Genomic DNA, 12,040 nt, shown 5'->3' on the forward strand with positions numbered 1-12,040 from the left:
ACTGTATAACAAATTGGGTGAGCGCGTAGCTACAAAGATTTGGGTCGTGAACGTCGTATTTCAAAATTACCACTTTTTGTTAAATATCTACCTCTTTTCAAGAAAAAAAAAAGACAAACATTCATTTTGAAATGGTTTTCAAGCAGTTTTCTGACAAGACTACGCTTCAAGGGTTATAAGAAATATGGTGAGGGGCACCGGTTAAATCCCCGGTCTTAATTGGTCCCAGGCACCGGTCGTAATTGGTGCAACATGGGGCATAAAGATTCTACGCCTTAGGAACCATATACGCACATTGCCCAGAGCAGAATCTGCCTTGCGTTAACTTGTATACAGGACGATTTGAAGAAGTCACGTCTTCCACGCCTTTCCGGTGGTGGAAACGCTTTGCGTCAATACTAAGGTTAATAATGAATATAGCACTTCTAAGTTTAGAAAATTAAAAAAGCAGATTTCCTTCACGTTTTTAGCACTACTGACCTTATTCACGTTATTTGCCAAAAATAAAGGACTCATTACTGTTATTCTCCAACAAGGATAAGCCACTAAAACAATTAAAATCCTCCACTTTAGGGAAGGGTGAGGGGGGTTTAACCGCTGAGATTTCAAGGGTTAGTAATTAGATTGAAGAAAAGCGGCTAAAATGGCTGCTATACATATCTGTAGACAAGGAATGTCCTGTGGGAGGATGGAGGTAAATAGTTGTTTGGGGATTCCATGAAAGGACTTTTGGCTGACTTTGACAGACCGATTATCCAAATATTTGAATACCAAACTCTTGACGACCCGAGCTAAAAAAAAAATCTTGGCGGATTTTTGCCCTGTGACAGCCCAAGGAATCTACGGGCAGTCACAAGAGAGATTATTACTCACTTTCTCAAAACCGTATGTGCCCATTGGTTTAAGCCCAGTTTTAGTTGGCATAATATTTATTAGCATACTTTGTATAATTGACTCAGAAGGCTTTTGAGGTCATAATGTTTATAACTGTTGTCGGAAGTCTTTTTGAAGTGAATTCTCGATTTTGTTTAATGTTTTAAGATGTAACCCTGTGGTAGAACTGTGGACTTACGCTCTGCTTGGTACATGGGCCCGCGGTTCAATTTAGGTCGGGTGACAAGCTTACTACCTGTCCCTATAAAGAAAAATAGACCCAGCCGCTGAAACGTCAATTAGACGCCCTATATGCCATCAGTGACTCTGAAGTATCTTTATACTTTAGAGTTCATTTCGACAAAACGGTATTTTTTATAGTTTAGTAGACAGTCGAAGCCTCCAGTGTAGTGGTGAAATTAATGTTGGCTTTCACGGAATATTTTGTTTTATAATAAAGGCGCAATGTTCCTTCTTTCTTTGGGGGAGGGGGTTAATCATAAATGGATTTTCTTTGTTTTAAGATAAATAAAAAAAGAAAGTTCCAGTTAAAGAAATCCTCATCTCCACTGGTGTAGTAAGAGTCATAAGGAGTGTACAGCTTAGGTAGCTTATCCACAAAATGTGGAGAGCAGACTTTCTCTTGTCTTAATTCACGTCTGTACATCTTTCCGAATCAATAGCACCTCTATGCCTATAACCGGGTATTTCTTCAATGCTAAGGCGAAAAATAATTAGCGCTATTCGCCTTATTCGTGTTATGTTCCAATTATGGAGTATCCTTATTACGGCTATTCGCAAATTAAGACAAGGGATCACACCGAATAAGACTGGGTCATAAGATAGGTTATGTTCAATTTTTCTGCTCACTGAAATTTTTTTATTCTGATAGTTCTATAAAAACACACAAAAAAGAATCTGAAAATGAATTCTAAGTTCCTAGACAGTTTTAAGAAACTTTATTACTTTTTGCAAGTCTTTGATTCTATCAAAAATCAGAAAAGTGTTTTAACATCATTCCATGCAAAATGTTCATAATATTGATGATTGTTATGTTTTTAAAGTTTTAATTTTATGAAAAATAAATATCATTATATCTACTCTTTGCTTATAAGATTATGACTAGTTTCTGTTCTAAATGTATGCACGTAGCTGCTACATATATTTTATCTGCGAGAGGCTGTCTGCTTTCAGAAGTGCCACATCACAGAAGTGCTACATAGGTTTTATCAGCGAGGGGCTGCCCACTTTCAGATATCGTGTACATCAGGTGGCAATTCGCTCGCGGTGGACATTCCTGGCGCGGTGTCCCGTGCGTGATGGTTAGAATAACATGGCCGAGTTGTTCCCTATTGGTTGGAGTAATTGCCACCTTGAGACGTACGGAAAGGTATAGAAAGAGGGTAACCCCTCGCTATTGAGGGTTACATAGACATAATATCTACTGAGTCTGCTCAGCTATGTCATCTTAAAACTCTTAAATGCTCGCTCTCCCGACATTTCTCGACTACAGGTTCTGCACGCTTTTTCCCCTGGTGGGGAAAAAGGTAAAGAAAAGGAGACATGCCAGTGCTTTCCATGCGATCAAGTGATTTGCCTTTTTGTTCAAGATGGGGACTTATTCTCCCATTTGGGGTTTTTGACAAAGGAGATCCAATGGTGTAGTTTTCATTACGATCGACACCATTTTTGAGGGTTTTAGTCTCTTTTTTTAAATTCCCATAAATGTGTTCCTCCAATAACCTTTAACTACAACAGTTACCATTCCTCAATTAGCTGCAATTCAAGGTCATTCTGGCTGACTTAAACTGTTTTCCAAAACTTAGGCTTCCTGTTACTACGGACCGTGCCACGGCTTCTCATTTGAATACAGGGAGGAGTAAGATTTGTGCCCTCCCTCGCTGATTTTGTCTTCTGTAAACCTTTCCTTAATATACTATGCTGGCGATATAGGAAACCAGTCACTAAAAACCCGTTTTTCATGACGGGTTAATTCAATAGACGGCTTCAGAGTACTGCAATCCATAACGTGGTTTTCATTGCGTATACGATATTTAAACTGTTGTTTTTGGGGGTTTAGGGGGGAGAGGTACCTAGATTAGGTTACGTGTTTAATATATGCAATGCTTTACTACGGACCGTGTAGTTCAACTAAGATGACACTATTGTAGTTCAACTAAGATGACTCTTATTATAAATATTACTAACCAAAATATTTCAATATGTCAAAGTGAGGAGGCATTTTAAAAAATTCAGGGGGAAGAGTAAGAGTTCTCTATGGCCTGAACTGACCTATTGAAATATGGAATTATTTCACATCAAATTGGAATTAATCATTTTTAATTCCAACAATTTCAAATTTTTTTGAAAATGATCTGTATCAAAAAGATCTTTTAGGTAAGCTGCCAAGGAATTAAGAGTAGTAGTAGTAGTATGATAATTTATTTAAAAAAAAAAAAAAAAAAAAAAAAAAAAACAAGAGATAAAATCAATCAATACCACATCAATACCATCGCAGCGTGGATAAGAGAGTCGAATGCACGTTTGACATCATGTCCCCCCAAAACAAGGCTTTCTCCTGTTACTACGGACCGTGCCACGGCTTCTCATTTGAATACAGGGAGGAGTAATTTGCCCCCTCCCCTGGTTCTAGCGATTTTTTAACATTTTATTCTTCTTCGAAATATGAATTTAATTATCGGTTCTCCTTAAATGCTTAAGTCCAAGAAGTAGAACTAACGGCATCTTTACTTTTTTATGAGATCAAAATTTATTGCAGCATTGCGGCAGATAAATGAACAATAATATAAGAATTTCATTAAATATATGTGCTGTACATCCAGTGGCGGATCCAGGGGGCGATTGGGGTGCCCCGCCCCCTAACGTAGTCTAAAGTAGTTTAATTGACTTAATTACCGCAAGTTTGCGTTAATTAAACTTACTCCTAACGCAAGTTTATCAGATCAACCTATTTTACCCCGCTCCCCTACAAAAATCCTGGATCCGCCCCTGTGTACATATAGAATTATTTTAGTGTCCTTCAGTTTTCTGAAAGCTCTATAAACGTTTCATGATATTCTATCCTCTCCCTCAAACGCAAAAAGTAATGAGGCTCCCCCACGTACGAGGGGATTAATTTTGAGAACCTTAGTCATGCAATTCTATTCGAAAACTTCTCCCTTATTAGTAATGATTTGGATATTCAATAAGTTGTCCGGGAGGCAAAAGGAGTTAAACTTAAGTTAAGCAATATTAATTCTTTAAATAGAGATATGTGAGAATATTCACTCAATGCATTATACCCAAGTTTAACTAAAAATTATTTAGCAAATTACATTGGAAAACCAATAATTAATACCGATGATCTGTATCAAAAAGACCTTTTTGGTAAGCTTCCAAGGAATTAAGAGTAGTAGTAGTAGTATGATAATTTAATTAAAAAAAAAAAAAAAAAAAAAAACAAGAGATAAAATCAATCAATACCACATCAAAAGCTTCGCTTTCGAGGGTGTGTTACTAATAAAAAGAAAAAAAAACAAATTGTATTCTATAAGAATTTGGAGGGTGAAACCGTGTACCAAAAAATACTTACATAAATATTTCATACACAATTAAATGAAATAATATCATGATCCCGAAGCAAACATATTTATACATTTATTATCATTTTTAATTCCAACAATTTCAATCTGTTTCCAAGATATACTTACTAAGTAGCCCCACACTCAGCTCAGATTTGGATCAAAACTTGCACTTTATTTGTTTTTATCTGAATGAACTGCCTTGTCTTCAGTCCTGGTTGAACTTCCTTCCCCCACGGGGTTCTTTGCTTTTTTTTTGAAAAAATTATTTTGTGGAAAAAGTTACTTTAATTAATTTCTTTAATTAATTAATTAGTTCTTTGCTTTTTTTTGCTTTTTTTTTATTATTTTGTGGAAAAAGTTATTTTAATTAATTCACCTTCCCCCTTTTCGCTTTTTTTCTTCAGTCCTGGTTGGTTTAGCGTAGTTGATTTCCAAATAGAAATTATGTTTCTGAGGAGGACACTCCCCCACAGCCCTCAGGGCAAGGGTCGTAAGTTATGCCCTGGGGGCATATGAGGTATTTATAAAAAGCTTTGTCATAGCAACATAAAAAAGGACTCATTCGATTGGAAATTGAAAGGGCTAGTGCCCTTTTTAATAGTCGAAAGTGATTGAAGGACCACTAACCTCACTCTTACGCCCACCTTTTCCCCAAACACATCCAATAAAAATTTTGAGATAGCCATTTTGTTCAACGTAGTTGAAAGTTCTGGAAATTAGGTCTTTGAGGATGCCCCCCCCCCTCCCCAACAGTACTCAGGGCAAGGGTTGTAAGTTATGCCCTGGGGGCATATAAGGTTTTTATAGATAGCGTTGTTGTAGAAACTTCAAAAAGGGCTCATTTGATTAAAAATTTAAATGCCTAGTGCCCTTTTTAATAGTCTAAAGTGATTGGAAAGCAACTAACACCCCTTCCACGCCCACCATTTATCCAAACACATCCAATCAAAATTTTGAGATAGCCATTTTGTTCAAAGTAGTTGAAGGGTCCGGAAACTATATCTTTGAGGATGACACTCCCCCCACAGCCCTCAGGGTAAGGGTTGTAAGTTATACATCCAATCAAAATTTTTAGATACTAATTTTGTTCAATGTAATTAAAAGTTTTAGAAATTAGGTCTTTGAAGACGAGAACCCCCTAAGAACCCTCGGGTCAAGGGTTTTAAGTTATGCCCTGGGGGCATATAAGGTTTATAGATGCTGATGTTGTAGGAACTTCAAAAAGAGCTCATCCGATTGAAAATTAGAAGGGCTTGTGCCCTTTGTTAATAGTCGAAAGTGATTGGAGGATAACTAACACCCCTCTCACACCCACCATTTCCCCAAACAAATCCAATCGAAATTTTGAGATAGCCATTTTGTTCGACGTAATTAAAAAGTCTGGAAATTATGGTTTTGAGGATGACACTCCCTGCACAGCCCTCAGGGCAAGAGTTGTAAGTTATGCCCTGGGGGCATATAAGGTTTTTAAAGAAAGCGTTGTCGTAGAAATTTCAAAAAAGGCTCATTAGATTGGAAATTTAAATGCCTAGTGCTCTTTTTAATAGTCGAAAGTGATTGGAAGGCAACTAACACCCCTTCCACGCCCACCATTTATCCAAATACATCCAATCAACATTTTGAGATAGCCATTTTGTTCAAAGTAGTTGAAGGCTCTGGAAACTATATCTCCCTGCACAGCCCTAAGGGCAATGGTTGTAAGTTATTCCCTGGGGGCATAAAAGTTTCTTTTTTTATAGAAAGCGTTGTCGTAGAAGCTTCAAAAAGGAATCATTCGATTGGAAATTGAAAGGGCTAGCGTCCTTTTTAATAGTTCAAAGTGATTGGAAGGCATCTAATCCCCCTCCCACACCCACCCACTCATTTGCCCATTATGTTTAAAAACTAAATGTTGCCTTAAGAATGAAACTAAATGTTGCCTTAAAAAATGTTGCCTTACAAATGAATGTGCATTGTCAGTTTAATATACATATACTGATATTTAGCAATCAAAATGTTAATATTATTTGATTTATTACAGTTATAAAAGTAAAAACATTTATATATTTTTTTAGTAAAGTGCAAATTATGTTCTGGCCTTGGGAAGGCATAGGGGTTTTGAGCCCAACTCATCTTAATTTCTGCTCGTTTTGAGTTTGACTCGGTTATTTATTGTAATTTCTGTTCGTTTTGGGTTTCCTTTATTTATTGATGCTGATTTGTGGTAGTTTCCAGCTTGGTAGACTATTTGATTTTATTTTTGCTGATTTTTGGTTTAATGGAGTTCTTTACTTATCTTTGAAAAACTTATTTTGTGGAAAGTATTTTTTAATTAATCTCTAAAAAAGGGAAATCTAGAGTCCACTGTACATCATTCCACCCTATTACTGTAGCTACATCCCTTTGCAAGCTCTTTGAGTTACTATTTATTAGGAATCTTGAAAAAAGTCTGCTATACCCCTCCACACCGGTTCGGATTCAAGCGAGGTACCGGGTGTGCCGACGCTTTAACCGCTGTTTCAAATTCCCTGATGGATGTGGAATCGTCTGGAGAAAGCCTTGTTTTGGGGGGACATGATGTCAAACGTGCATTCGACTCTCTTATCCACGCTGCGATGCTTCGAAAGTTGGTAAACATGGATTGAATCTGGCCATTATTCGTTCTCTTCTGGATTTATATTCAAGACTTGATATCCGCCTGAAACTGCCGCCAGATAAAGGAATGCCCCGATTCCGCGCAGAAAAATTATCCCAGTCAAGACAGGGGCCTGTCAAGGAGCTGTCACCTCTCCCAACATCTTTAATAACTATGTTCTGGAAGCATAAGATTTGTGCCCTCCTTCACTGATTTTGTCTTCTGCAAACCTTTCCTTAATATACTATGCTGGCGACATCCTAAGCCTTAGTCGAACTCTTTAACGTATCTACGAGATTTCTGGAATACTTGACGCAGAATATCAGAAAATTGGGCTTGAATTCAACTCCTCCAAATCTGATATTGTCCTGTTTAACTGGAAAAAAAAATCCTCTGTCCCTTCCATCACGGTTGGATCTAGCTCTGTTCAATCTATAGATCACCTTATGTATTTAGGTCTGCCCATTGCTTCTTCTATCCGACTCACCCGAAAACTTCTTCTTGAACAAATCAGACGTAGAATCTCAGCAGCTTACGCTTCCATTGTATCTTGTAAACTTCGATTCAAAAGACATCTTCTAGCAAGTCTATATGTAATGATGTTGCCCTTCCTCATATCTTCTACACCGCACCCTTCTGGAAACCCCTAACTAAAACAGACAAGAGTAGAGTCCAATCCATATTCCTTAGTTTTACCGAGTATATGCTTCATCTGCCTCAGTGGTATAGAAATTCGCTCACTATTGCAAAATTCAAGGTTGCTGACCCAGAGGTTGCCGTCGTCAGACGGATAGCGAAACATAATTGAAAAAATTGGTGGGAATTTAAATGATTGGTCCCACATTCTTAAGCAGTGATGTATTGTCTTTTTGCCTATGCTCCGTCTTGTTGCCGTTTTTAATTGTGACAGGTTTTTCGATAATTTTTGATAATAATAATAATTTAATTCTTGTATGATTGTTTAACGTTACTGTTCTGCAGCATATATAGTAGGTCGTGCCATTTTGAAGATTTTTTTTTGCACATATATTATGTAAATTAGATGGTGCTATTATCGTTTTTTTAAATTATCGCCTTCGGCTGCCACCTTGGATCCGAAAATAATTTCTGTTTATTTGTTATAGTATAATTGATTCATGTACTGCCGCTATAATTGATTCAATTACGCTGACGACATCCTGAATTTAGGTAGAATAGTATCGTCTGTTGAGGAGAGTTTTTCTAAGCTTAGTAGGGAATATGCCAAAATTGGTCTCAATTTTAATGCTTCGAAGAGCGAGGTCCTTACTTTTGGAAAATCTGTTGGTGCTGTTGGATGCGTACAGTTAGGAAATCAGTGTTCAGTTATCTGCTTGTATTAAGTATCTCGGTCTTCCGATAGGGGATAGTGTAAAAATGACAAGGGCTCTCCTTATCTCTCATCTAGGTGAGAAACTTAGAAAAGCGTTTGGTGTGCTAGTTTACTGTTAATCTTACTACACTATGCGTATTCTCGCCCTGTCTACAACACTTTCGCGATGCCTCATGTCCTCGCATTGACTCCATTTTGGAATATGTTTACGGCAACTGATAAAAAGACTATTAGATCCGTATATTTTCATTTCATAAAATTGCTCTTGTATTTACCCCTATGGGCTAGAAACAAGACTAGTGTCAGCCTACTGGTTAAACGGGCCACTAACCATGGCTGAGCAGCGTCACGGTCGATATTTTTCTAGGCTTGATTGGACAAACAGCCTCCATCCTACTATGTGTTAGTAGAAATATTTGAATCTATTCTCAGTAGTATAGTTTTCTTTGTGAGTGCGTTCTTCTTTCTTGTGTTTTTTTTTTTGTCTTTATTTACGCCATATTGAACCCTTGTGTTTTTTTTGGGCAATAAAGATATTGGTTGATTGTTTTAACAAGTATTGTGAATTTTAACGATTAATTTGTCACACGACTGGAGCCATATCTTGCAGTGGTAAGATAATGGGGACATTAGATGACAATGTTTGTGTTTATACTCGTTCGCTTAGAAGGCCTTTTTTTTATTCTGGTTTCTTTCGTATATTTGCTTGTCTTGTATTTTTTGAAGTGTCTAATTGTTGTCTTTACAGTTTTGTTATTTTGTTTTCTCTTGCTGCTCAGTCTTCTTGCTTTTGCATGAATGGTTTTCAAATAAATAATTCCAAGGAATAACACATTCCATAATGCATTGGCTTTCAATTAAGCCGTTAAACAGCTCTCTACGATGTTCCACTGCCCAACTAGCGGCAAAAAAAAGGACATAACTGCTACCCATGCCAAAACATGATTTTCTTGCGTTTATAAAACTGGGGCAGCGTTCCTCCGGATAAGCGTTCCCAACCAAGTGATTCTTATACAGCATTTTCGTTGGGTTTCAAGCAGAGCCGTTCCTAGGGTTGTTGGTGCCCGGGGAAGAAATAATTCCTGCACCCCCCTCCCGACTCGAATATAAGCAAAAAATTCCGAATCGAAGCGGAAAATATGATCAAATTGGGCAACCCCCCAGCCGTGACACCCCCCCCCCCCGCTATGGCACCCAGGGCAGCTTGCCCCGGTCACCCCTCCACCTTTGAACGGTTTTAGTTTCAAGCTATTTTAATTAATTTTTATAAATTTGTTTTTACCAGTGGCAGATCTAGGGGAGGGGCGATGGGGCGCCCCCCCTAATGTCATATAAATTAGTGTAATTTACTTAATTAACGCAGGTTTGCGTTAATTAAACTTGCTCCTAACGCAAGTTTATCAGATCAACCTATTTTGCCCCTCCCCCCTCTAAAAGAAGGTCTTGGCCCCTGGTTTTTACTATAAATTTTTGATATCAAGATAAGGTGGATATTAGCTACCATTCATGAATCAACACTGAACGACAAATTTTTTACGCTAGACAGTTTTTAAATCGGGCTTTAATTTTTTCGGTTACTTTGGGCTGTGGTTCATTCTTTATTAGGTTGCCCCTAAAGGCACAACCATTACTATGTATCCTTTAATAGTATGTAGATATCCTGTTTACTGTGCAAAAGAAAAGAAAACAAAGGAGGTAGTAATCAATTTTAATAAAACAATTGTCTACAACACTATTTTCAAGGAAAAAACACAACCCAAAAGGAAAATACAACATCATTTCTCACGACTAGTCTAAAATAAAATACACATTTTGATTCTTGAGCACTTGCACAATGTTCTGAGGGAACTTGAGGGACACAACCAATATAATGACGTCATGAAGCCACGTGTGACGTCACGTGACTAAGATCTAGGAACTCTAACGCTGAGGTATTATAGGCATAACTGCCATTTTATATTTACAACATAACACTTGTTTAAAATTCCTACTTCGAAACAGCTTGATACCCGTTTTTGGCAAAACTAAACAAAACCGTAGCCTTCAATAGCCTTTCCATACTATTAAAACCAGAAAAAATACCAAAGCAAACATATGGTCATCTTGACAGTATCTACGATTTCACTGGGGGGGGGTCTTCAAAAAATATCAGTAGATAGGACTTCGAAGAACTTTTCAAATCCCTATAAGTCATATTTTCACATTTTCTTACCCCCTACATCCAGGGACGAATCTACAACATTTTCATTGGAGGGGGGAAGAGGGGTCTACGTTCGGATATTCAAGGAGCATGCGCTGCATAATAATTTTTCTCCACGTTACTGAGGGGGGGGGGGCAACTGCCCCCCTTGCCCCTCCCAAACGACGCCTCTCCTACATCTTCCCAACTGTTAAGCCCAAGGTAACTATTGTAAAGTTTGGGTTGACTGATATGCAACTTTAGTGTTTGAATCTCGCAATAAAAGAAAAAATAAAACTCAAGGATTACAGTTTACTTACAAATGGGGGTGAAATGAAGCTTTGTTTACTAAATAAGGCGTCAGATGGAACTATCCCCCAATATGAACCCCACAGTTAAGCAAATGACTGCTACTTTTGGGTTTCAGTTTTTTTATATACAGTTTCAGTTTTTTTAAACTGAAACCAGTAAAACTGCTTTCAGTTTCAGTTTTTTGAAACTGAAACCAGTAAAACTGCTTTCAGTTTCAGTTTTTGAAACTGAAACCAGTAAAACTGCTTTCAGTTTCAGTTTTTTGAAACTGAAACCAGTAAAACTTCTTTCAGTTTCAGTTTTTTTTTATATTAGCTTTGAAGTCTTTAAAACTATAAAAAAAAACAAGCAAAACGAGGAATTAGCTTTGCTTGTAAAATTGAAATAAATATATCCTCTACTAAATCAAGTCGATGTTAAAATCCAAGGACCAGTTTATAACTCTGAAAATATTTTCCTTGTGGAGTTAAAATTTTCCGGAAATATATGGAAACAAATTATTTTTTTCTTTTTCTAAAGTAGGTTTCTTTATCAATTTTAGGTAGTATCCTACAAGCCTTGAATCGTACAAGCACAAAATCATTCTAAACTTAGTAATGCTCTTTCTCATGCCTGATTTATACTCCTCGACATTAATTTAGCTCTTAAAAAAATACCACGTGGATAAATATACAATTTGTCCCAAAAAATTATTTTTTCTGTTTGTTTCTTTTTTTAATAAGAGGGTACTAATATGGAGTCAACAGTCGGTGAATTTCGTTAACTCATATAAATTTTTCAGCGAATGAGTTAAAATATTGCGGAAAAAGGGGTTCTCAAACGACACAGATTGCGTCATTGATGGTCATGACGTAATGAACCATCATGACGCATAGACTTGTGAGAGAGGAATGGAATCTGTCAATAAACGCATTTCCGGGCGGGGACAAATCTGTATAAACACAGGAGTAAACTGTAAAGAGCGATTATGTCTATTTGGCTACAGTCATTCAAAAGGTATTAAACTGAGATTTGTAGCTTATATTCTTAAGATCAGTATAATCTATCCTTCATTTTAGTCAATTTCCCCGAAATTTCTGGTTTTTGGAAGTTACTGTTTTTCTCAAAATTCGTTACATCCTCTTTTT

This window comes from Artemia sp. Qi Xiang Cuo, chromosome 19 (assembly GCF_049724085.1).
Source record: "Artemia sp. Qi Xiang Cuo chromosome 19, ASM4972408v1, whole genome shotgun sequence".
Lineage (NCBI taxonomy): Eukaryota > Metazoa > Arthropoda > Branchiopoda > Anostraca > Artemiidae > Artemia > Artemia sp. Qi Xiang Cuo.